General features: G+C 41.5%; 1 protein-coding gene and 1 long non-coding RNA gene across 6 annotated transcripts in view; one reads left to right on the top strand and one right to left on the bottom strand.

Annotated features, from left to right (window-relative positions):
• The window catches only part of MPP7 (MAGUK p55 scaffold protein 7), a 242,308-nt gene extending 227,545 nt beyond the window's left edge, over positions 1 to 14,763 (bottom strand). For 2 of the 5 annotated variants that reach the window (XM_070254737.1, XM_023632090.2), the window contains exon 1: positions 14,448 to 14,763. The gene's annotated coding sequence lies outside the window, so the exon portion shown is untranslated. The remainder of the gene's footprint in view (positions 1 to 14,447) is intronic. The other 3 variants (XM_070254736.1, XM_070254734.1, XM_070254735.1) reach the window with 3 other exon arrangements.
• Positions 14,764 to 14,915: 152 nt separating this feature from the next.
• LOC138921427 (uncharacterized) lies at positions 14,916 to 19,761 on the top strand. Its single transcript, XR_011433991.1, has 3 exons — positions 14,916 to 15,107; positions 17,020 to 18,892; positions 19,511 to 19,761. It is a non-coding gene; the product is annotated as an uncharacterized lncRNA (long non-coding RNA).
• Positions 19,762 to 24,263: the final 4,502 nt, after the last annotated feature.

Genomic DNA, 24,263 nt, shown 5'->3' with positions numbered 1-24,263 from the left:
GAACCTGCTGTTTATGAACATTCCTTTAAAAGGAAGTACACAGATAGTTCCCGTCCGTTCTACTGGAACCGTGATGTTATCCCTGACATTATCACGGGCAGCTGCTTGCCTCATTGGGAACCAAGGGGCCAGAGAAAGGAATGTCACATTACGTGACGTCTGTTCCAGCCAGTGTGCCGCCCACCTTCCAGCAAGTTCTGTATCCTTCGCTAATTAAAATAGGGATCCGAACCTAATCTACAGTGGATATGCAAATGTTCTCTTCCTATCAATTTATGTCTTACCTAAAAACGCTACAGCTGGTTTTAGAGGGAAGAGCGGGTGAAGTCAAACATGCCAATTCTGAGACATTCAGACATCCAGAAGATACCACTGAGCAACTGCTAAGTGACCTCAGCAAATGAGGGCTCAGGTGGACTCGCTGAACCGGAGCTCACCGAAGGCGCTGGCAGTATGGAAGTGACTCATACAGAAAGGACAGCCGAAACCAAGACAAGGGGCAAAGACACAGCTACGGGAGTGGGAGCGTGAATAAGTGGGTCAAGGATTGAAGACACTCCCACGGTTATGGGACAGGAGCAAGACGAACAGCCAGTAGCAGAAACCAAGAAAAAACTCAACTGTATGAGAAGTAGGAAACTAAGCTCAACATTCAGTCATCAAATCTATCCCATCACAGTGCCCACATGTCTATTAAATCCATCCGCGTCCCACCACCCCCACGCCTCAGTTCAGCCCCTCACCACTGTCCCTCTGCACTATGTCAGCGATGTCCTTCCCACACCTGACCCCCACCATACCAACACCGTGAATTCTCCAAACCCCACATCTGATCGTGGCCTCACGGCCAAGTCCTACAGACCTGTTTCTCAAACTGAGGTATATCGTGGAGGTTCAAGGGTGGGCATAAAAATGACACATCTTTCTGGAGTGTCAATTTTACACAATGGAAGGTGATTTTGAGTCAATCAGATCAAACATAAAACTTCAGAACAATCTCATGCTTGACGCGGGCTACTCTTTGAAGTGCCCTCAGAGTTCTTCTGGGCAAACTTCTGTCAGGGAAGGGTGAGCTTCAGAGGAAACACTTTAGAGCAGTGGCCAAAGCAGGTGAGACCTATGCTTGTCCAGATTAAGATAAGGAGCCAAAGAAAAACAGAAATACCGTATGACCCTGCTATCCCACTACTGGTATTTACCCAAAGAACTTGAAATCAACGGTTAAAAGAGACTTATGCACCTCTGTGTTCACTGCAGCACTATTCACAATAGCCAAGATGTGGAAGCAAGTCAAGTGCCCATTGACTGATGATTGGATAAAGAAGAAGTGGTGTATATGGAATGGAATACTACTCAGCAATAAAAAAGACAAAATTATCCCATTTACAACAACATCGATGGACCTTGAGGGTATTATGTTTAGTGAGATAAGCCAGACAGAGAAAGACAAACACCTCATGATTTCAGTCATATGTGGAAGATAAATATACAGACAAAGAGAACAGTTTAGTGGTTACCAGAGGGGAAGAGGGTGGGGGAGTGGGCATAAGGGGTGAAGGGGCACATTTATATGGTGACTGACAAACAATAAAGTATACCTGCAATTTCACAATGTTATAAACTAGTATGACATCAATAAAAAAATAAAAGATAAGGAGCCAAAGAAAGACAGACAGAAGCTATATAAAAAAAGAGAAAAATTCCAATATGAATTCAAATCATATGATAGCCTCACATTAGTCTCTGATGTTTAGAATGGGCAACCTGGGTTTGAATCCTGGCTTTACCACGTCCTAGTCACAGGACTCAGGACAAATTATTTAACTTCTCCATGACTTGGTTTTTTCACTTGTAAAATGAAAATGACACTGCTCAAAGGGCTGCTGTAAGAATTAAGCATGAATATCTAAGGGGATCTGGCTTAGCACAGTGCCTGGCTTATAATAAAGGATCAATACACGGCAGCTATTATCTGTCAATGCCAAGCCTGCCCCAATCTGTTAAAGTGTTCCAAAGCTTTCATTAAGTCCAAAAGTATTCTCAGATGGGAAAATGTCTTTTTTTTTTTTTTTTTTTTTTGCTGAGGAAGATTAGCCCTGAGCCAACATCTGTGCCAATCTTCTTCCACTTTATATGTGAGTCGCCACCAGAGCACAGCTGACAAGTCATGTAGGTCCATGCCTGGGAACTGAAGCCAAGAACTCAGGCCACTGATATGAAGCGTGCCAAACTTAACCACAATGCTACAGGGCCAGCCCCAAAAATGTCTACTTTGATAAGCAGTCTTGCCATACCATTCAGTCTGTCCCTAGAGATATCTTAGGCTCCATATGCAAAAGTAAGAGTAAAGTTAATTCCCCAGTTCTAGACCCATCTGGAGATTAGAAACACCTAGAACAACAGAAGCCAAGTCAAAGTCATTTTAGTTAGCATTTATGAAGTGTAAGACACTGAACTGAAAACAATTTAGCAGATCTTGATGATTAGTTTAATAGTCAGTATGCACATCAATAATGAAACAAAGTTCTTTACTGAGGATACCATTCTGAAACACACACGAGAGGAAGAGTACAGAAAAACTAGTGTTGTGAAGAACCCTAGTGCTGATCAACGGTTATTAACCAGTTCCCAGGAGGGGTTTCAAAAAAGGACACAGATATTTATATAACCTTTTGTTGTCTAAGTATTGTGTATTCGCAATCACTCAAATTATGAGAAGGAATTCGGGGAGCAAGGAGCAGCTTAAAACAGGCCTGGCCTGAAGGAGAAGGACCTGTTTGAAATCTCAGTCAGCAACAGCAGGAAATCAGGGCACAAGTCCGCAGCTTAAGACTGAAGGCGCTGCCTGCCCTTTTCCCACCCTAATCTCAACAGACACTAGTTCCGTCTGACTCGCCCCTTCCATAATCAGTCTCACCGACTGCTTCTCTTTTTTCCAAAGAAAACTTTATTTTCTATCACCCATTTTCCCACATTACAAATTTTAAAGAGGGTGAAATATTGTAATAAATATAACTCCTGTCTGTTTATCATTCAACCCAGGGAATGCCAGCAACAAATTTATATAATAAAGGTCAAGTTTTCACCTATTTTATTACCCTATGAGCACCCTGAAGGCATGGATGCCTTCTACATTTTCAAATCTGCTCTCAGAATACAATATAAGATACATGAAAGAATACTTACATGCAATAAATACATTATTCTAGAGACAAGAAAAATCTTGTTTTAATTCAACAACCTGTGGTGCAGTGGTTAAGTTCACACATTCTGCCTCAGCAGCCCGGAATTCATCAGTTCAGATCCTGGGTGCAGACCTATGCACCACTTGTCAAGCCATGCTGTGGCAGGCGTCTTACGTATAAAGTAGAGGAAGATGGGCATGGATGTTAGCTCAGGGCCAGTCTTCCTCAGCAAAAAGAGGAGAATTTTGGCAGCAGATGTTAGCTCAGGGCTGATCTTCCTCCAAATAAAAAAAATTCCAATTCCTTTAATAGCATCAAGATGTGTCTATCATTTTTTAATTTCAAATGAATTATGTGCTTTCAAAATATAACAAAAGGACTTTTCTATTAATAGTTTCCTCTGGATTTACTTACCTCTAAAAAAATTGCAATTTAGCTTGGTGTTTCAAAGAAAAACAATGGACAGACCAATTTAATTTACTCATCCTGAACAGACTTATCCTATAATCTCATAATGTTGAAAACTGATTTAAAAAATCAAACATGGGGCCAGCCCCGTGGCCGAGTGGTTAAGTTCACACTCTCCACTTCACCGGCCCAGGGTTTCTCGGGTTTGGATCCTGGAAACGGACATGGCACCACTCATCTGGCCATGCTGAGGTGGCATCCCACATGGCACAAACAGAGGCACTCACAACTAGAATATACAACTATGTACTGGGGGGCTTTGGGGAGAAAAAGAAGACCAAAAAAAAAAATCAAACGTTTAACCTTCTTTTTCTTTACTAACTACATCTCAAATAATACAATCTCTGTTTATAAAAACATCCTAACAAAAAAGGAAGACAGAATGAAAATATCACCATTTTGCAAACCCCTAATAAAATAATGGATCTAGGCAATGATTATCAATGGTCATGAACCTCAGAAAGAAAGAGACGGTCAACACTGCTCAACTCCAGCTAGAAGTACACGCCATCAACTACGAAGCAACTTTGCCAGAAAACAGAAACTGAATCAAATTAAGATCTGATTCCTACTTACAGGAAGTAAAGAACAGAAGAACGTGTTAAACCTCACATTAAACTAAAAGCGTTACAACAGGCTACTACCTGTTATAATTCTTCTTGATGATGACATTACCAAATAAATATTTCTCGATAAATGTACAGGACATTTCTTCAAGTTCTCTTTGCGATAATTTTCATCTTAAAAGATGTTGAAGGTCAGCCAAGTATTAGCATATTTACAGATGTATTTACTGTGATAAGACAGTAAAATTAACAGCTTCATACAGGTCTGAAGTTGCTGACCTCAGAAATATTTTCTTTCCTAGTACTAAACTTTCTTTCACTTGGAAAAATACAGCACGGCTGAGCCAAGAAGTAGCAGGCCCCTACTTCTAAGAAGACAGCTTCAGGAATAAGTGAACAAGAAGTCAGATCCTGTTCAGCAACCTCAGGAAGACAGATGAGTATGAGGAGCTGGCCCTCAACTGTACCAGCAAGAGATGCTATCAGCCAGCTGTTCTCACAGTGATCCATGCAACCCCGGGTCCTCAGGAGCCCTTCAGGATATCCACGACATCAAAACTACTTTTATCATAATGCTGAGAGGTGATCTGCGATTTTCACTGTACTGACATTTGCACTGAAGACATTACAGCACGGTACATGGATCAAGGCAGTGGCACCAACCGCACAGGGAATCATTGTAGTCCCCACCACTATGAGTGAAAAAAACACCAGTTCCACATAAGAATGCCCTTGATGAAACACTGAAAATAACAATTGTGTGAAATCTTGACCTTGGAATACATATCTTTTTAATATTCTGTGTGATAAAATAGGAAGCACATATAGGAATTTGTGCTATACACTGAAGTATGACATTATCTCAAAGAAAAGAAATTGTGCCAATTGTTTGATTTGCAAGCTGAACTAAAAGTTCTTTTATTCCCCACAGAATATCATTCTTATATAAATAACAAGTGAAAGACAACCTAAGTATTGAAAGTTGGGTATTTGGTAGACATTTTCTCAAAAATGAACAAAGTGAGCTGGTTGCTTCAAGGAAAACACCTGAAATATTGGTTGCCCATGATAAAAATTTGGGTTTTCGAGCAAAAGACTAGGTTTTTGGAAAAATTATATCTGCCACCAGGAACATGACAGCTTTCTCAATACTTAAAGGTTTTTCTGACAGGATCAATGACAATTTCAACAAATGTGCTTTTTTTCCAAATGGTATCATAAAAAACATGCCAATATTTGGAAGATTTATATAATTCCATGAATCAATATTTTCCAAATCATGCATGGGTAAAAGATTCAAAGTACAAGATAGACCAACAGATTTAAATGTAATAGAGGGAGAAAAGTTTGTTGATATAGGTTCAGATTCCAATCTATAACTAAATTTTAAGAAATCATCAGAGTTTTGGAGTAGTATCTAAGAGAATATCCACGATTATCTAAAAAAAACACTACAATACTCCTCTTTTCCAACTGCAGGCCTGTATGATGCTGGATTGTCTTCATATATTTTAACCAAACAACCAATCATAACAGATTGAATACAGAAACAGATGTGAAAATCCAGCTGTCTTCTACTAAGCCAGACATTAGAAAGAGTTGCAAAAACGTAAAACAAAGCCACTCTTCTCAATTATTTTAATAAAGTTATTTTTCATAACGAAGTGTTATTTATGTTAACATATGATGGGGTTATTATTTTTTAATGAATTAATAAATACTCTAAAATTTCCTGGTTGCATTTCTAATACAGTAAATACTGATAGATATAACCCACATAAACAAAACGGTTCTTAATTTTAAGAGCGTGAAGTGGTGCTGAAACTAAAAGTCTGAAAACCCAGCTCCAAGGACTGGAGCTTAGGTCAAGGCTGTGCTCATTCAAATGAGCTTTCGGACATGACTTTGATTTTCGCTTTGATCAAAACACCAAACGTTGGGAGCCCAGCAGGAGCCAAGTGACAGACCAGGACTAATAACTACCACCGGTATTATTTTGTAGTGTTACAAGTCAGGTTCAAGGAAATGAGTAGGAGGGCACCTCTGGGGTCCTGCTAATGTTCTGTTTCTTCACCTAAGTGCTGGTTACTCACGAGTGCAATGAATAAATAAAAAGCAATAGGATATATTAGACTATATGAGAAAGCCATTAGGTTCAAAACTAATTCAGCCTAACCTTGTTTGGCCAAAAAGGCCTGACACAGCCTGGTGAGCATGCATTGTACATGTGCTTTAAACATTTACAATGTCCCAAAGCCAAGAATGATGCCCTCAAAGATAGGCATGTAGCCTCCTCCCATGTAGGCATTTCCTTAAGGATAAGCATTTCTTCTCAGAAACTAAAGATGAATTACCAATAAGCTGTGTTCACCTTGTGACCACTGACCTGCTGTGCCAGCAAAGCATATTGTAACTGTAGTAAAAGAGATATCCCTGTGATATGTGATGTATGTTCTTTGTTCCAAGACAGTGTACAACCACTCTGTCACCCCACTTCTTTGGAGCACTTCCTTCCTTAGGAATGTTCACTCCTGGGCTACAGTCCTCGAAGCTGGCTCACAATAAACTCACTCCAATTCTGATTTATAAACTGATTATGGATTATTTGCATCGCCAAGTGTTTGGTTTGTGAAAATTCAGTGAGCTGCACACTTAGGATATATGCATTAGCACATATGCATATCCTAGTATATCCATATAGGATATGCATTTTTCTAGGTATATGTTACACTTCAATAAATTTTAAAAATTCACACAGTTTAAGATACATAACAATTTCTACTTTGTTTTTCCAAACACATGATGGCTTTCAACTAACCAGAGTCATTACACATAACTTACTTTGGAAAAGTCTGATAAAAATAATTCAAATATTTAATTTAAAAACCTCAGTACACACAACTGTAACTTTTCAGGGTTAAGAGATATATGCCATCTATGACAGTTGCCTTACCAAAATCAGCAAGATAATTCTGTGCTTCTCAATTTTTTAAACCAATGAAGTCACAACAATAAAAAAAAAAATGAAGTCAAATACAATTTAAAAATTGAAATCTTCCAGTTAAAGGCTAAACCAAAGATTACTTTCCTTTAAGGTATTAAAGTGATCAAGAGGCCACCCTCTCTGCTACTCTTCAGCGCATCACTACAAGTCTAGACAAATGCAATAAGGCGAGGAAATACAAGGGGTAAGGTAATACGAATTGGAAGGAAAAACACCAATGGCCATTATTTAAAGATGGAATAATCATGTTCATGGAACATCCAAAAGAAAAACTAGCCATTAAACACATTAAGAGTTCGGCACGATTGCCCAAAAATATATATTATATACAGATAGCTAGATTAGCTGATTGATTTACATCAGGATAGAGAGACATATATATCAATAGGATTCTCTCCACAAGAAAAAAACAGAATAGAGAATACAATAGAAAAAAAATGTCCTTCACGGCAGAAACAAAAACTGAAGTATCTAGGAATTATCTAACAAAAAAGACATAAAAGCATTATGAAGAAAAATTTTAAACTCTAGTGAAAAAACATACACATCTTTGATACATGGTTTCAACTATAGCTATGCATCAGTATCACCAGAGAAGGTTTTAGAAAGTACTGGAATCCACTCCCTAGAGACACAATTCAGTTGATCTGGGGTAAATGAGGCATGTTTTTGAAAAACTGTCTAGTTAATTCTAGTGTAAAGCCTGGGTTGAAAACCACTGGCTTAAATAATTTTGAAAAAGAACACAGGTGAGACTCACTCTTCTAGATACCAAGATATAAAAACAAGTGGTAGTAAAGAAAATAAAAACAAAAACCACTGTGGAACAAACTGTAGAAACATACCTTTGATAACTAAGAATGGAGAAATATTTCCTAAATAAGACCAGAAAGTGAAAAAACGGATGGATCTAACTATAACAAAATTAAAGATTCTGTTCAATAAAGGATTTCACAGAAAAAACCTGACAGATAAAAAACTAAGAGAAGATATTTGCTCCATTTAAAATCCACCAAAAGATTAACATCTAGAACATACCAAAAAACTTCCCGTAAATTAGGGCAGAAAAGTAGGGAGGAAGATAAGAAAATCTAACAGAAAAAGAGGCAAAGAATAAATACCCATTCACAAAAGCGGAAAACTCACACAGCTAATAAGCACATGACAGGCTACTCAACTGCATTAGTAATCAGAGAATTGCAAATAAGGACAGTCACATATCACTTTGTGCCCAGATTGCTCCATCTCTTGCATCAGATTGGAAAAAATTATAAGGTCAGAAAATATCAAGTGCCAGCAAGAATGTGGGGACAGCAGCTGGTGACAGTGTAAATTAGTCCAGCCATTCCAGATAATAATCTGACAGTACTTAAGGAAATTACACATATGCCCGAGAGAGGGTCCCATGGCGGGGAGAGAACATGAATGGGATAGGAGACGAAGGGAAAAGATACAACAGAATGAGAGCTTTGCCTAGACCAATCAATAATGGGCCACGATCTGAACGTTAACTTCAGCCTGCACACCCGATTTGGGGAGGGAGCAAAGGAGAGTCCCCATCTCATCCATTCATTCCTTCATCGAACCAGTATGCATTAAGTGCCTGTAAAGCAGGTACTGTGCCCCAGGTTGGGGACACATCAGCAAAGACTAGGTCCTTGCCCTCACAGAGTTCATATTCTAGTGAAGGCAACAATAAAAAGTAAATAAAGTGATAAGAGTGTGACAACAGCTACAACAGAATTAAAATGGGTGGTTGTGACAGGAAGTAATTGGAAGGCGGGGTGCGACTTCAGAGGATCACCAGAGAGAAGTGGCTCTCAGAGATCTGCAGAAAGAACACTCACCAGGCATTCAGCAAACTGGGCGAAGAATCCAAGAACTGCATTCGGGGTCATCAAGACAAAGTCACAGACTACAGCTGAAACTGTTCTAAAGATGATTTTCAGGAACTTCTGCCATTTAACTCCCAGGATTGACCTTTACAACTCCTGTTATATAACGTGTGGACTACAACGACTATAGCAAGAATCCAACATATTTTGACCAAAGAATTCAACCTTTTTAGAAAAAAAAAAAAAAAGGCACCATCAATATGAATATACTGTCTCTTACAAACATTTCTGGAAAACTACTAGGATCCACAAACTTTTCCCTCATTTGTTACATAGAAATTGAGTACTCATATATCTTTTCCACAGCACAGTGTGGCGAAATGAGGATAAAAATAAAGTTTCTGTCCTTAAAGAGCATACCTCAAATTTCTAAGATTCAGGATTCTGTTTATTTCATACACGAATTGGTTTTTATGATTAAAAGCCAACATTTATCGCACGCTTGCAAACTGCCAGGCACTGTTCTACAAGCTTTGACCCCCATTTGAGCTCATTTAATACTCACAACAAAATAATAATATATCACTTCCACTTCAGAAATGAAAAGAGAGAGAGAAGAAATTTGCCTGAAGTCAAAGAACTAGGAAGTGGTAGGGCAAGGGTTCAAATCCAGATCTTTCAAACCTCAAAACCTGTGTTTCTAAGCACTCCACTTAAATTCCCCCCAGAATATTCTCAGCGGCTTTCAAAGCGTGGTCCCTGGACCAGCAGCATCACCATTACCTGGGAATGTATTAGAAGTGCAAATAGAATCAAAAACTGTGAGAATGGAATGCAGCAACCCAAGTTTTAACAAGCTCTCCAGCTGATTCGGAGACTAGCTGAAGTTTGAGAACCATCTCCAGCTGATTCGGAGACTAGCTGAAGTTTGAGAACCACTGGTCTTTAGTTTTCACACTCAACTTAATGTACATATGTTAAAGGTGAAACTATCACCATTTTGAAAATTCCAAAATGTAAAATTTTGATCCTATTTAAAGTGACTCTAAATAAATCAGAATAATATGAATTCATTTCCTCATTGCCCACAGCACAGCAACTCTCCCGCTAAACCCGACAAAATGCCTAAGCTGACCCTGATTAGACCACCTGAAAAAAACTGCTCTGATGGGCCTTACTGGGAACTGAGTGAAATTCCAAACATGAAAAGAGCACAGAGGTCCAAAGAGAAACTTCAGAAGTCCAATCAGAAGCCATATTAGGAAGAGGAAATAAATATTTTGAATATCAGCAGTAGAAGCTTGATAAACCTTAGTCCATAGCTCCATAATCCTTTTTAACTCTGGCTCAACTCCAAATTTTTACATTTCTTCAACAAACTTCAAATTGCTAAAAAAAGAAGTTACAACGCTCAGAAATATTTGATTCTCAAGATTCAAATTGCTGTAAGTACACACATAGAGATACTGTCTTTCAAAGAGTAAGTTTTTATCATGACGAAAACTAATCAGACGCTTTTATCGAGCACAGAAAAAGTGCTCAAGTTCTCTCTGCCCCTTACCTAGATGGCTCTTCACAGCATCCTGCCTGATCCATCTCTGTTCAAAGAAATATTTAGACCGGGAGCCTCCTTTCCTCCCCTAACCAAGTGCTCAATCTGAGCAATACAGCTCAACATGCATCAAGTTTGCCTAATTTCTAGCAAAGTCTTTTTCTAAAAGGAGTGGAAGACGGAGCATCAGAAGTAAGTACTACATTCAAGCACCTACCATATTTTGAGAACCTACCATATGCCAAGCAACTCTTTTAAGCTATTCAATTGCAAACTCGTCACTAATTTCATAAAGTTCAGGATTCTACTTATTTTAAAAATTAAAAACATAAATCAGAAGACTGAAGAGTTAACTAGCCCAAGTCTGCACCACAAGACAGCTACAAACCTGACTGAAGATGCTTTTTGATTTGATTAAGGTCATCAAAGGAGCAGAGAGCTCTGGGAAGCCCACAAACAGGCAGCTTTTTAATCTGCCTAGGTACTTACAACCACCCACCTTCCTACACCCACGCTCTCCCAAGAGCTGGCAGCACAGCCAGGAGCCACCTTCCTAGAAGGAATGGCACCTATTCATTTCCCCCACCCTTCCCAAATCACCATCAAATCCCCTGAGAACCAGAGCTCTCCTCCCCACCCAGAGCTGGGCAGAACTGAAATAAACACGCACGCCAACCACCCAAAGACCTTTCCATTTAAGCTCTTATCCTGCTTTTAAAAGTCCAGTGTTTTCTGCAAAACATCTCTCAAATGGCAGGTGTCCTAACTAGTCATTGGTCTCCATTAACATTGCCATCTCTATACCTAAAACAGGTACGGCTTTTCATCAAAGCAACAGCTGTTTCCTCACCTCCCTTCTGTACCAATGGGTAACAAGCAATCCAATCAGTAACAAACAAGGCTAATAGCTCCCACCATCAGAGAAGGAATGGTCCCCTCTCTTTCATAAGTGAAGCAGGCTGATAATCACGCTCTCGTAAAAGAATAGACTCATCAAGCAAGTGTTCAAGAAAAAAAAAAAAGTTTTACATGACAAAAAAAAATTTTAACAAGTGTTTGCTCATAGTAGGTATCGAATAATCTTGCTATATGTACCCACTTTATTCTACTACTTTTAAAGAATCAGAAATCTAAAAAAGCAAAGCACAAAACTGTGCTCAAACAGCTCATAGTTCTCATAAGATTTAAACAAAATACAAACCACTAAAAAAAAAGAAAAAAACCATTCAAGTGTACATAAATAAGGACCAATAAATCCGCACTCTGGGCTGGGTTCCTGACAACAGGGAGAACTGGAGAGCTTTTCAGAAGTTATTTCTAAAATTACTAACAATTTCCTTCACTTTAGCCTGCCCTTTCGTTCCAAATAATCTCATTTAATAACAGTGACTTAAATCACTCCTTGCAATTCTGTCTGAACTGCAATTACCACAGAAACAGTTGCAGTACATTTCTATCATTGTCAGTGAAATGCTTCTAATAAGAAAAAAAAAAAAATGACTGAAATCTCCCATAAGCAGCACCCAGGGCACCATCTAGTGGAAGTTGTGTAATAGTGTAATTAATTTTTCAAAAAAGAACATAGACCCTGAAAACCGCTGGGGCTAAAAGCCCTAGGTAAGAACACAAGAAAATACTTCACAAACAGCCCAAATCTCCCTCCAATTTCCCACACTGAAAGAGGACCATGCTCACCAAAAGAGAGGACTCATTTTCTGTACATATTAACAGATGATAAAGGTTTCCTTATGGAAATTTTTGCTTGGGTGCTAGAAATTTTAATTTGACAGCAGGGTAAAAATTAAAGGCATTATTGCAAGAACAAATAAATAAAAAGCAGTGCTAGACAGAAAGGGCTTCTGTAAGAGATGCCTTACGTCCTTTACAAAAAGTTATGTCAAAATGTACAGGTGACATGCATCTGTTGATGCATCTGCCATGAAAATAAGGGATGACTTCATGATTAGAAGAGTTCCATTCAGTCACCCATAACACATTTCCATGTTCCTGAGGACTAATAAGTTTAACATAACCAAACAATTCTAGAGTTCCCCAAGCCTTAAGATCATTCAAAGGTTCCTCCCAACTACCTAAGCCTGCTCTCCATTAACCCCTAAACTCCCTTGTCTGAGTTATTCTAAGTAAGGAAGAATTGATTTTACATTTTCAACACTTCTACGAAATTTATGGTAAAAATTTCCCAAAACAAAGTTATAAGTCATGACCGCAATGTATTACACCTCATTTTTATCTGCCTTATGCATATTAATTAGCTCAATTCTATTCAGAAAACAGTACTGAAGTCCACTGCTAAGCTAGAGATGCAAACACAAATAAGGTTTTCTAATTCGGAAAACCTCCCAAAATTTAAAATAGAGATTTTTCACATAGCACCAGCAGGTTTTGTTTTGCCTGTGTGAAAAACTACCTTTCTGGTGAAATTCAAACTATCTCAGCAACCTAGGAGAAAAAAAAAAACCTACAAGAATATTTCTTTACTTGGAAATAACCACCTCCATCTCTGACTCGCGTGCCTGTGATCAAATCTGTATGCACAAGCTTGCTCGATGGTGGGAACCTCACTAGATCCTGACTTAATCCAAGATTAAATCCATTACAGGTATAAAATCACATAGGAGTCAAGTGACCTGGGGCAGAATTCCTTTCATCTCTGAGGCTTTCAGTTTACGTACCTGTAAAATGGGTATGCTATGCACTACTTGCCTCGGGAGAGTAGGAGGATACTAAAACTGACGCGGAGCTATGAGCTTCGCAATTAAAAGATCTAAAAGGAGTGCACCTGGAAGGGGAGAACGCGGCTCCGAGAGCCCTCACGGTGCCATTACTGCTAAGCCTCGGTGACCTTCATTTCACTCGTGAGCGAAAGATGAATGGAAAAAAAAGGTTACCAAGCACGCAAAGAAAAGGCAACTGCAATTCAAGGTGCTTCTTTGTAAGCAAATCAAATTATGCAATTAATTGCCTAGGACTTGTCTGCAAAGCATAACTGCAGGTGCATCTCTAAAACCTAAAACCCAGAGATCGGTTTTAGAAAGGCTTTTTTTACTTGAATGCTAATGTTTAGAAAATTAGAAAAAAGAAGCCCAATTCTACTCCCACCCATGACAGAGTGACAGAAACAAGGTCCCACCCCCACAGTCCTTTCAAATCAGCACAGGCATTCCTCATCAACATTCCTCCCCCTCATTCCTATCGCACCGTACCCACTTCAGCCCAGACAAAGGTGAGTCACACTGCTGGGTCTACCTGTCACTTAAGAAAAAGCCCCCAAACAAGTTCTCGCTAAAGGCTACTTTGAATTTAAAAAACAATAAATAATAAGTAAATAATATTAATGTGGAAACGCACTGCAAAGCGCCTGTCTCCAGAAAATGTGTAATTAACAACACCCAAGTAGAGACGCGTTCCTCGCTTAAAAAAAAAAAAAAAAATCCACTCAGCTTATCGCTACTTAGCAGTAGGTCCTTTTCCTCGGGAGGCTGACTCTGACTCAACTCCGCGGTTTTCCCTCCACCTGCTGGTCCTCCCGCCCTCCTCCGGCCCAGCCGCCTCCCCCTGAGTCCTGCCGGGTCCCCAAAGGGTCCTGCCCGCAGCGGCCCGCGCCCTTCCCCCTCGGGCCCCGCCCCCACCTCCCCGCAAGGTGCCGCCGCAGCCGCGGGCTCCCGGGCGGAGGCGCCGCGAGGCGGGCAGGAGGCTCCGGGAGGCGCGGCCCCGCTCGGCCCGGCCGCCGTCGGCGGGAGCAGCAAAGGGAGCCGACCCACCGCCCGCCCCGCGCCCGGTGCTCGGATGGGCGCTGCAGCCCGGGAGCCCCATTACCTGCTCGGGGCTGCCGGCCGCGGGACGTGCGCTCACTCTGGCGCCTGCAGCCCCGGGCCCGGAGGCAAGGAGGCTGCGACCGCTGCCGCCGCAAAGGACAATCAGGAGGCAGCGGGCTCGGCACCGCCGCGCCGGGCGCAGAACGCACGAGCCCAGCGGGAGCCCGGCCCCCACCTCCAGCCCAGCGAGTAACCGACCCGACCCCCTCCCTCGGAGGGGCGGGGCCACGGCCGGAGGGGCGGGGTGGGGCGGGGCCGCAACGCCTGCGGGGCGTGAGCGCCGCGCTCGCTTGGTAAGAGGCGCCTTCTGATAGGCTGCGATAGGGCTAGGCGGCTCAGAGTTGAAGGCAGCCTCGCCCTCAGAGCTCCCTCATTGGTCAATGAGCGAAAACAAAGCAAAGCCCTGATTGGTGACAGCGCTGCAGTGCTCTCCCCCTGCCCTCAATCATCGGAAGCTCCGCCCCCACCCGTTCCGTTCCCAGGTGGCTGCAGAAAAGGCTGTGTGTGTTTTACCCACAAGCAGTCTCTCTGCAGAGAACCCAGGCACCCAGGTTCCTTTGCCGGCAGCGAGCTTTCTTATCCTACTGCGATTCTTCGATTTCCGTGTGAACTTGGGGAATAACGTCTAATCTTAACCGTGTCTTGGATTTAGAGAGACCTCGTGGGTATTTCTAAAATGCTGCGTGAGATTCAGAGGGACATTGTCATATGCAAAGAAAAGGCATGAAATGAAATCTGGCGAGGTTATGCGTGACTTTTTTGTTTTTATCACCTTTCTGTGTTCCATATTGAGCATGCGTTACTTTTATAATTGGGGGGCAAAATGTTTTTAAAAAGAAAATGAGTAAAGTGCAGAGAATGGTAAAGGCAAACTTGGAGTATATCCAAGGGACTAATTCTTCCACAACAGTAGAAAATACAGTAATATACGCAACATCCGAGAGCCATCAAAAAAATATGTACTGGTATCAGCCACGTTCAGCCCTCTTAAAAAACTTTACAAATATGACTGACGTGCCCAATAATCTTTCTTGAGTAACCACTATTTATCCAACACATAGTGTAGAATGCATCGCACTGTAAACAGACTTATGGGGAAACTCCCAGACAGGAAGAATTTAGAATCCAAAGTGCAAAATAAATAAAGCTTTAACAAAAAAAAGTAGGCTACGGAAAGAAATTCAGAAGTTATAAATTGGAAAACTCAGCTAATGCAGGGAATTATAAGAAAGAAAGGAATGTGACGACACTTCAAAATGTGTCTTAGACTTTGAAAAGTGAAAGCTGAGGGAGGAGGTGGGAGTGGAGGTGAAGATCAATGACCCGGAGTTAAAGTAATCTGAGCTCTGTCAGGCTGCCTGCCATCCTAGCCAGTTCGCAGGCGGTGAAGCATAGCTCACCTGGGGACCACGCTCGCTCAACCTCGCTGGCTGCCTTGCTGTTCCGTCTGTCCTTCTTGCAATTCCCATAAGGTTCTGAAATAGGCTATTTGAAATGAAGCAATTCCCTCAACAACTCCATAAATTACATAGTGGTGAAAAAAATGGAGATTGACAAAAATCAAACCTAAAGAAGGAAAGGAATGTTAAGGTACACATGAACTTGAAAAGAAGTAAGGACAAGAAGTCTGATACAAAGAATAGCACAAATCCTCTTTTCTCTCTTTTTTTCCTCAGAATGAGGTCAAGCTCTTCGGAAGACAGTTACCTTCTTACCTAAGAAATTTTTTACAGAACCCTTGTTATAAATGGAATCCTAAATGATAGTTTGAAAGTATATGTTCCAGAGTGGTCTGAGTAAATAACTTAGTTTTGAGGTCTAATTCTGTTTAAACCTGTAAGAAAAAAAAAAAGAGGGACTTAGCATTGCCTAGTATAAACAAATTGGGAAAAAAACACTCCAAAATTTTTTCCACGATAATACCTGAAATTCTGCCATTAACATTCTTTCTTTGGGATTAAATAATTTATATCAAAGGTTATTAATTTACTCATCAAACATGTAATCAATATTAATCATCAAATACTACTTACTTCAATGAACTAAGCACTCTACTAAGTATAGTCTTGAACAGGACAGACCGGGAGCTATTCATTACTAGGAGAAGACCCATAATGGACCAATAAACAGATACGCTTACAGAAAGGGATAGGGGCAAAGAAGAAAAGGAAACTGTGACCTGAGGGATGGGGGAACTCCTTTAATTTAGAAAGGGATAGAGAAAGACTCTAAGGAGAAAAGCTCTAGGAGAAGCTCCCTAAGATTTGAGTTGCCACCTAAATGAGAACATGCCAGCTATGGAAAATTCCAGGGCTGTAGCATTCCTGAAGAGGAAACAGCAAGGGCAAAGGCCCTGAAGGAGGAAGAAAAGTGATGTGTTGGAGGAAGAGAGAGAGGACCACTGTGGCTAGACTGGTGCAAAAGGGCATTGGTCCCAGACAGTTCAAGAGGGGGAGGCTGGGCCTTGTAGGCAATGGTAAGAAGTTTGTGTTTTATTGCGTGGATTCCTGACAGGGGTAACATTAAGTTGCTCATGTTGGAAGAAAATCATTCATTTTTTTCCCCTTTTTCAGAGTCACCAGAGAAATGGGCATTCATTCACTAAGCCGGTCTATCAGGCATAGATCTATGAAGAACCTACCATTTGCCAGGGATGGGCTTGGTGTAGGGGTACAACAATGAGTATGACACAGCCCCTGCTGGATCTGGACAAACTATTACTACACAGGTGATAAGGAAATTAAGGGTGCTATGGGAAGACAACCCTGAAGGGGCCAAGGAAATCATCCTGACGGAAATAATCAGCTGAATTAGTAGGAGTCATCCCAGTGAAAGGGGACAAGATTCTAGATCCAGGGAACCACAGAAGAACATTAGCACCTGGCAAGAAGGGAATCTAATGCAAAAAGAGGAGGATTGGCAACAGATGTTAATGCAGGCCCAATCTTCCTCACCAAAAAAAGAAAAAAAGATAGAAGGTATCTTATAGAATCCAAGGGCAAAGACCAGAGGAACTCAGTTGAAATTTCCTCCATCTTCAAACCTGCCTCTCTCTACACTTCTGCTCTATTTTCTGGAAAACAGCTTTCCTGGCTCCTAAGTTCATGAGTCAGCAAAGCTACCCCAATCATACACATACACACACGTGCACACTCACACACTCACACTCACAAGCATGTGCTTGTGCACACTGAATCAACTCCCTCCCCTCCACCCCCATCACTTATGATCAGGGAGGTGATGGGGGAGGGGAGCCACCAACATGGCTGCCAGGGCCCATTCCTACTGATGAGCAGAGAGTTCCCTAAGAACAGGCACTGGACAGATTATCAGAGAGACATTCGTCATAACCCACACATTGTCAATAGTTAGTCAACAGGGCTCCATTTTCTATTTGGTGAAAATCTTCCCGTGTTCACACTAAAATGGAGGCCCAAAGGCCAAGGCCAAAGTCCTCAATGGTGATTGCCAGCTTTTCTGAAATGTCTTGAAACCACTCTACTTGCACAGGCTTCCAGACCACAACTACCCTTGCCTCTTCCAGTTTCAAGCTGCCGTTCGTATTCAGGTCTTCTGCTAATTCCCTATGTCCCTGTCTGAAGTAAGTACCTCGTCCTCAGTTTATGTAAGAAGCAAAAGCACTTGCCACGTTGCTCTCAGCTCAGATGAGACCAGTATGCAGGACAAGCAGGACGGATGGGATGGATGCAGGCAGAAGGCAAGGCTTTGCCCACCACTGTCCCTTCAGTATGTATTCCATGGGAGATCGGCCCTGCCCCTGGATGAAAACTTGGGCTGTCCCGTCTCTCTTCTGATGGCTCTTAGGTAATAAAAATCCTTTAATCAGTTTAAGCCACAACATACAGTTTTAATTCGGAAATTTTCAGGTGAATTTTGATGGACACTTCAAGCTTCGTTCCAAGAGAGGCCTGCTCTCCACTTCCCCAGCTAGGGTCTAATGCAAGCAGGCCGGGTTCTCTCAGAAAGGGGGAAAGGAGCCTTCTTTTCATCCCCACAGATCCTCCTTCAAATTCACAGCGAAAGTAGAAGAGGAAGTCTGAGGAGAGCAAGTTCATGCTTGACTGGTACTGGTCCCAGGGGCTTTGCTCTCTGGGTCTGGCCATTGGCTAATGTTCGCACTTTCTCCTTGGGTACTTTCTGATATTCTCAGACACATGAACTTGAAACATCCAACTGTGTGTCTCGTGACCAGGACAATGCAATGTTCTCTGGCTGCCATTTCCCCCTCAGTTTCTGGTCCCCTCAGGCCACTTTATACAGATTCTCCCGGAAAAGAACACCTCTGCAGGTGTTCCTCTTGGACAGGACTTAAACATCTCCAGCACGGCTCTCTGTCATGAATGGCTCTCCTCTGGTCCTCAGGAAATGCTGGTACATACTTCACTCCATCGGTGGAGAAGTGCAGCTGGCTCCCAGAGCCCACAGGTCTTGAGTCTTCTCTCTCCTTCTTTCCTGCCCTCTCTCTCTGAACTGCTGCCTCAAGTCGATACCTTCAGCTTCTCAACTTTAGATATCTCAGGTAACAGTCAGACACTCCAAATACCAGAGAACACAAATCAAATTGCCCCCATGGTCCTATTCACCCCCCTCTCTGAGATTAGGGAGGAAGATCTTGGACGTGTGGTTAGGTAGGACTCAGCTGCTTTCTTCAAAGAAAACTTCTTCATGGATCCTTTCCTAGACTCCACTGCCTCTGCCCTTTTCTGATCTGAGTTTGAGTAAGAGATTTTCAAGAATCACCAGGGGGCTAAGACATTTCCTTTGAGCCACAACTAGAAGGACCCACAACGAAGAATATACAATTACGTACCGGGGAGCTTTGGGGAGAAAGAGGAAAAAAAAATAAAATCTTAAGATATTTCCTTTCAGATTTGCTTCTTCCTCTGGCAACTTACTTTAGAATTTCACATCTATTGTCTCTTGATGCCTGCGTCAAAATGTTACTTTTACATTTTGTCATGCTAATGTGAATCTGGAAAAATTGCTTTCGTTAATTAACACCAAGGAAATAGGGCTAAGAAATCTTGTTCTCTAAAATCATAGAGTGTCGGAAACATGGCTGTTTGCAAATCAGTGAGAATCGAAGACTCTCTCTTGCCCGGAGGACGGGAGCCTGTGGATCACTTTGACACCGAGAAGCAGCCTTGGTTTCCAGCCCAGGTGCCGATCTTCAGAGATTTGGAACACAGAAGTCCACATTCGTGCAAGGAAACGGGACTCTGAATATGCCTTTCTGCCCAGAACCGATGTTAGCAAAAATATCACTAAACATTAATAAAATATTATTGACAGCCTCTCTCTGCTTTGACTCCATCACAACATTAGTTTATTTAAATCTTACTTAAACTCCCCACTGCTGGCACACCCTGCAATAACCCTGTCTCCTCCTGTGCTGAGGCTCTCTGCGGGTCCCTTGGAGCGCTCTCCCTTGCTACAAGTTTGTAAACCTAAGTTAGACTTCAGGTTTGTCTCTGGCGGCGTTTGATTCTTGGGCTTTATCATCAATGATTAACTCTGTCCAGGTCAGGTTACTAACTCCCACTTTCCCTGGTTCTGTCTTCATATCTGATTTCCTGTTACTGCAGGAAGTCACACAAACTCATTGCCACCTTTGTACCATCACCAGAGTCAGCCGGAATCCTACAACTACAGTTATATAACACTCAACACACCATAAACATACGCACAGGCAGGAAAAATAACATCTATAGACCCTAGCAAAAGAAGAAATTAGTAACGGATATGAAAATTACCTGAAGGGGCTTTTCAAATTACACGAGCCCTGAGGTGCTGATTCAGTCCTTCCTACTATTCCCTCCGGAAGTACATGTACATGGCTAACACGTTACAGCAGCGATGCTGTTAGTGATGGTAGGGTACCTGTCCGCATGTTTGGAGGAAGGTTAAGAAACTCTGCTTTATCTCACACTAATCTGATAGGCCCTTTATCAAAAGTTTAAGTGAGTAAGTTTGGGGGAATATTTTTCTCTTAGCTAAAAATACCAGCTTGATGTTGCTTATAAACGAAAGGAAAGAAATGGTCCTCATGATAAGAGGAGCTTTGTCTGACTTATTCACTATGGTACCCCCGTGGCATCACCAAGTCTGGCACACATTAAGTGCCCAATGAACATTGGCTGAATTAATTAATCTGGAACTCATTTTAGAATGGGAGAGTTTCAATCCACCAATTGTACCTTTGCAAGAAACATTCATCTAAACTAGTAACAGTGACTGTCATCTACTCTATTTATTTTTGTCTATTTGGCAACCCTTCAAGATTGGGTTTTGATACAACTAGCAGTTGGCTGCCTCCTTTGTAAACTGACAGCCGACTAACAACTGAGGAGCAGGACTGAAGAATGACAGCATGTTAGGTGGGGTGTCTGAACCTTGATTACCAATGACCCCACGAACACCTTCGTACAAACCTGTCTGTGGACCTCAGCGTAGTATATGACCATATGTGTTACAGTACAACAGTCAAGGACCTCTGGGATGATGAAACACAAAGAGCCTGATAATTGCTTAAATGCTGGTATGCTAACCTGGGCAGCCTCAGGCTGTTTGTGATCTAGTCTTCCGTCATTCAAACCAGATATGCCTGTAATACATACGTCCATCTGGTTGTAATCTACACTTAGATCTAGATAGATAGGAAGAAAACACAAAGTTTCTCATGCTAAACCAAATAAACCTCCATCCTCCCACTTGTCCATATCTGGAAAGCTGTAAATTTGAAGGAGTTTGGCATAGTTTTAAAACACTCTTCATATCTGTGGCATTTGAAGTTAAGATAAGAAAATAGTTTTTAAATTGCATTCTGCATTTTTTAAAAAGATCAGAAATCTTTCCAGCATGATTATAAAGTGAGAACAACCATAACAGTACCCCAAACTGAGTCTCATCACTATTTAGCTACTCATTGTGCAAGAATAGATCCAAAGAACAAAGAATATCTTTATTTTATAATACTTATGAGTGGAATAAGCATTTTACATTCTAAAAGAAAGGCATTGATAGAAAAGCTGAGAAAAAATACACACATAGTGAAATGAGTTATTAGGAATTTATATTTAATTAACCTCAGTCATCCTTGTACTTACCGTGTTGAGCTCACAAGGGAGCATTGCAAGCAAAATTACTCTTGCACTACTTACGTTCCCCAGAAACGGCTCTATGCCCTCATTCATTAATTAGAGCTGACCTGGAAGGCAGAAGCTGCCTCATCTCACCACTTGAAAATCGAGTAACTCCTTGTTGTGCATAGAAGATTAAGGAGAGGCCGTAGCGAAATAGAAAGCGGTGACAGCTGCAGCAGAAGAAACCATGTGAGGGCGGGCACACACAGAGGGTGTTCCTGGGGTTCGGGTGCACTTCCAGCAAAGATGTTACTTTGGGAGGATGGACTCCTTTGCCTCATTGCCTCTATTTTCTTGACTTTCTCATCACTATATTTTTATCAAAAAATTCCCTCTCCCTGGTATGTGAGCAGAAAACAAAAGAACTTTCAGATAAGTCTCCGATACATATGAGTTTAAATTCTAAGATTAAAAAAAAAAGAAACCATGTAACTAAAAGGATATATAGAGACACACTAAATAGTAATAAATTTAAGAATGCAAGATGTTGGGGGCCAGCCCAGTGGTGCAGTGGTGAAGTGCACACGTTCCGCTTCTCTGCGGCCCGGGATTCACCGGATCAGATCCCGGGTGTGGACATGGCACCACTTGGCACGCCATGCTGTGGTAGGTGTCCCACATATAAAGTAGAGGAAGATGGGCACGATGTTAACTCAGGGCCAATCTTCCTCAGCGACAAGAGGAGGATTGGCAGCAGTTAGCTCAGGGCTAATCTTCCTCAAAAAGAAAAAAAGAAAAAAAAAAGAACGCAAGATGTACATGACCCAGATGAAGAATTGACTAAAGAGGTTAATGTCTCCACAGAGAAGAATAATTTATGATCTTCATAATTTGAGGTTCTAATTGTGCTCTGTAAACAACTAATATGAGCTTCTTTAAGAGCTTCTGTGCTGCTTAGAATGGCTAAGTCCTGTTAGCAAATGCCAAATATTTTCTTTTTCTTTTTTTTTTTTAAAGATTTTATTTTTCCTTTTTCTCCCAAAGCCCCCAGGTACAGAGTTGTGTATTTTCAGTTGTGGGTCCTTCTGGTTGTGGTTAACGCCAAATGTTTTCGTTTCCACATTACTAGATTTGTCCTGGGTGCCATCAATATTATTATATGTTGATACTTCATCTTACTTGTCAATAATGTTTGTCATTCAGTAAACAAACATTTACTGAGCACCTACTATGTGCCAGGTATTGTGGGATGTACTGGATTAGGGGAAAAGAATGCAAACATGTTTAAGGCAAAATTCATAGCCTCGATCCGATCACGGAACTCTGGTTTGTGAATTTGCGATTGTTATTGCCAATACGGCATTTTCCCAAGTCCTGCTCATCTCCAATGTAACATATGGATTATACAAGCAAGGGAACCATGGAATCAAGCAAGTAAGGAAGGAAAATAAGGCAAATGATGTATGAATAGGAGTACTGGCACCACTTAGTTGAATAGGTTTAAGGAAGGAGGTGATATTGCAGGAGTTGCGGCTTCCACACATTCCATTAAAGGCAGTGACACTGCAACAAAGCCCAGATGATTCTGAGAAAATTAACAAACTGTTGAAGAATGCCCAAGGAGAAGTGTAGACAATAATATTTGAGCCTTGAATGTCAATCCCAGTTTAGATGCTAAAGCTAGTGGTGTGACCTTGGACATCTCATGTACCTTTACGAGGCTGTTTCCCTATTAATAATACGCAGCTATTAATCTACCCCAGAAGTCACAGACTGGAGTTATGTTGGGTGAGCACAAACTTTGTAGAAATTTGATTAGTTGCCGACATTTCAAAATCAAGAGATTTCATATAAAACTCTAATTTACCAGTTTTGAGTTTTTTAAGAAGGAAGATATGGCAAGGCTGACCCACATTCCAATGCGGCAACAATTCCAGGAGCAGAGAGTCGTGCCCCTTTTAGAGCTGGCATGTGCTTTGCCATCGGCGGTGTCCCATGTCTGACTCGCTTCACTTGTCCTCCCGGCCACCCACCCGGCTTCTGAAGGTACTTCAGTTTACATCTCCTGAACTGGAGGATGCTTTTTTTTTTTTTGAGGAAGATTGACCCTGAGCTAACATCTGTTGCCAACCTTCCTCTTTCTGCTTGAGGAAGATTGTCCCTGAGCTAACATCTGTGCCAATCTTCCTCCATTTTATGTGGGATGCCACCACAGCATGGCTTGACGAGCAGTGGTATGTCTGTGCCTGGGATCTGAACTTGCGGCCCAGGAGCCTCTGAATTGGAGCCTGGGAACTCAACCACTACACCAAGGGGCGGACCCCAGAACTGGATGATTTTTAAGGCTTTTTGTTGTTGTTGTTGAAAGCTATGGGAAGTGTTTCAAGTTAATAAAAATTAAAAATATGTGTTGCAGAGAGAAGAGACAAATCTCTTGTAAGAATGTAGATGCTCCACCCTCAAGGAGGTGGAGCATACCTCCCTCTTCTTTAAGAGCGGGGTGTGCATGGTGACTTCCTTGCAAAGAGTACAGTAAGGAAAAGGGAGGAAGGAAGAGTGACTTTACAGTAGAGAAACCTGACTAACACCTCAGTAGGGTGATCAAGGCCAACATCAACAGTGGTAAGTCATGTTGACTGTATGTTTGGTCTTCCTCCCAAAAACCCATAACTCCAGTCTAATCGAGAGAAAACTATCAGACAAATCCCAACAGA

The sequence above is a fragment of the Equus caballus genome, chromosome 29, assembly GCF_041296265.1.
Source record: "Equus caballus isolate H_3958 breed thoroughbred chromosome 29, TB-T2T, whole genome shotgun sequence".
Lineage (NCBI taxonomy): Eukaryota > Metazoa > Chordata > Mammalia > Perissodactyla > Equidae > Equus > Equus caballus.
Note: the sequence above shows the minus strand (reverse complement) of the source record. Positions and strands in the feature narration are given on the sequence as shown.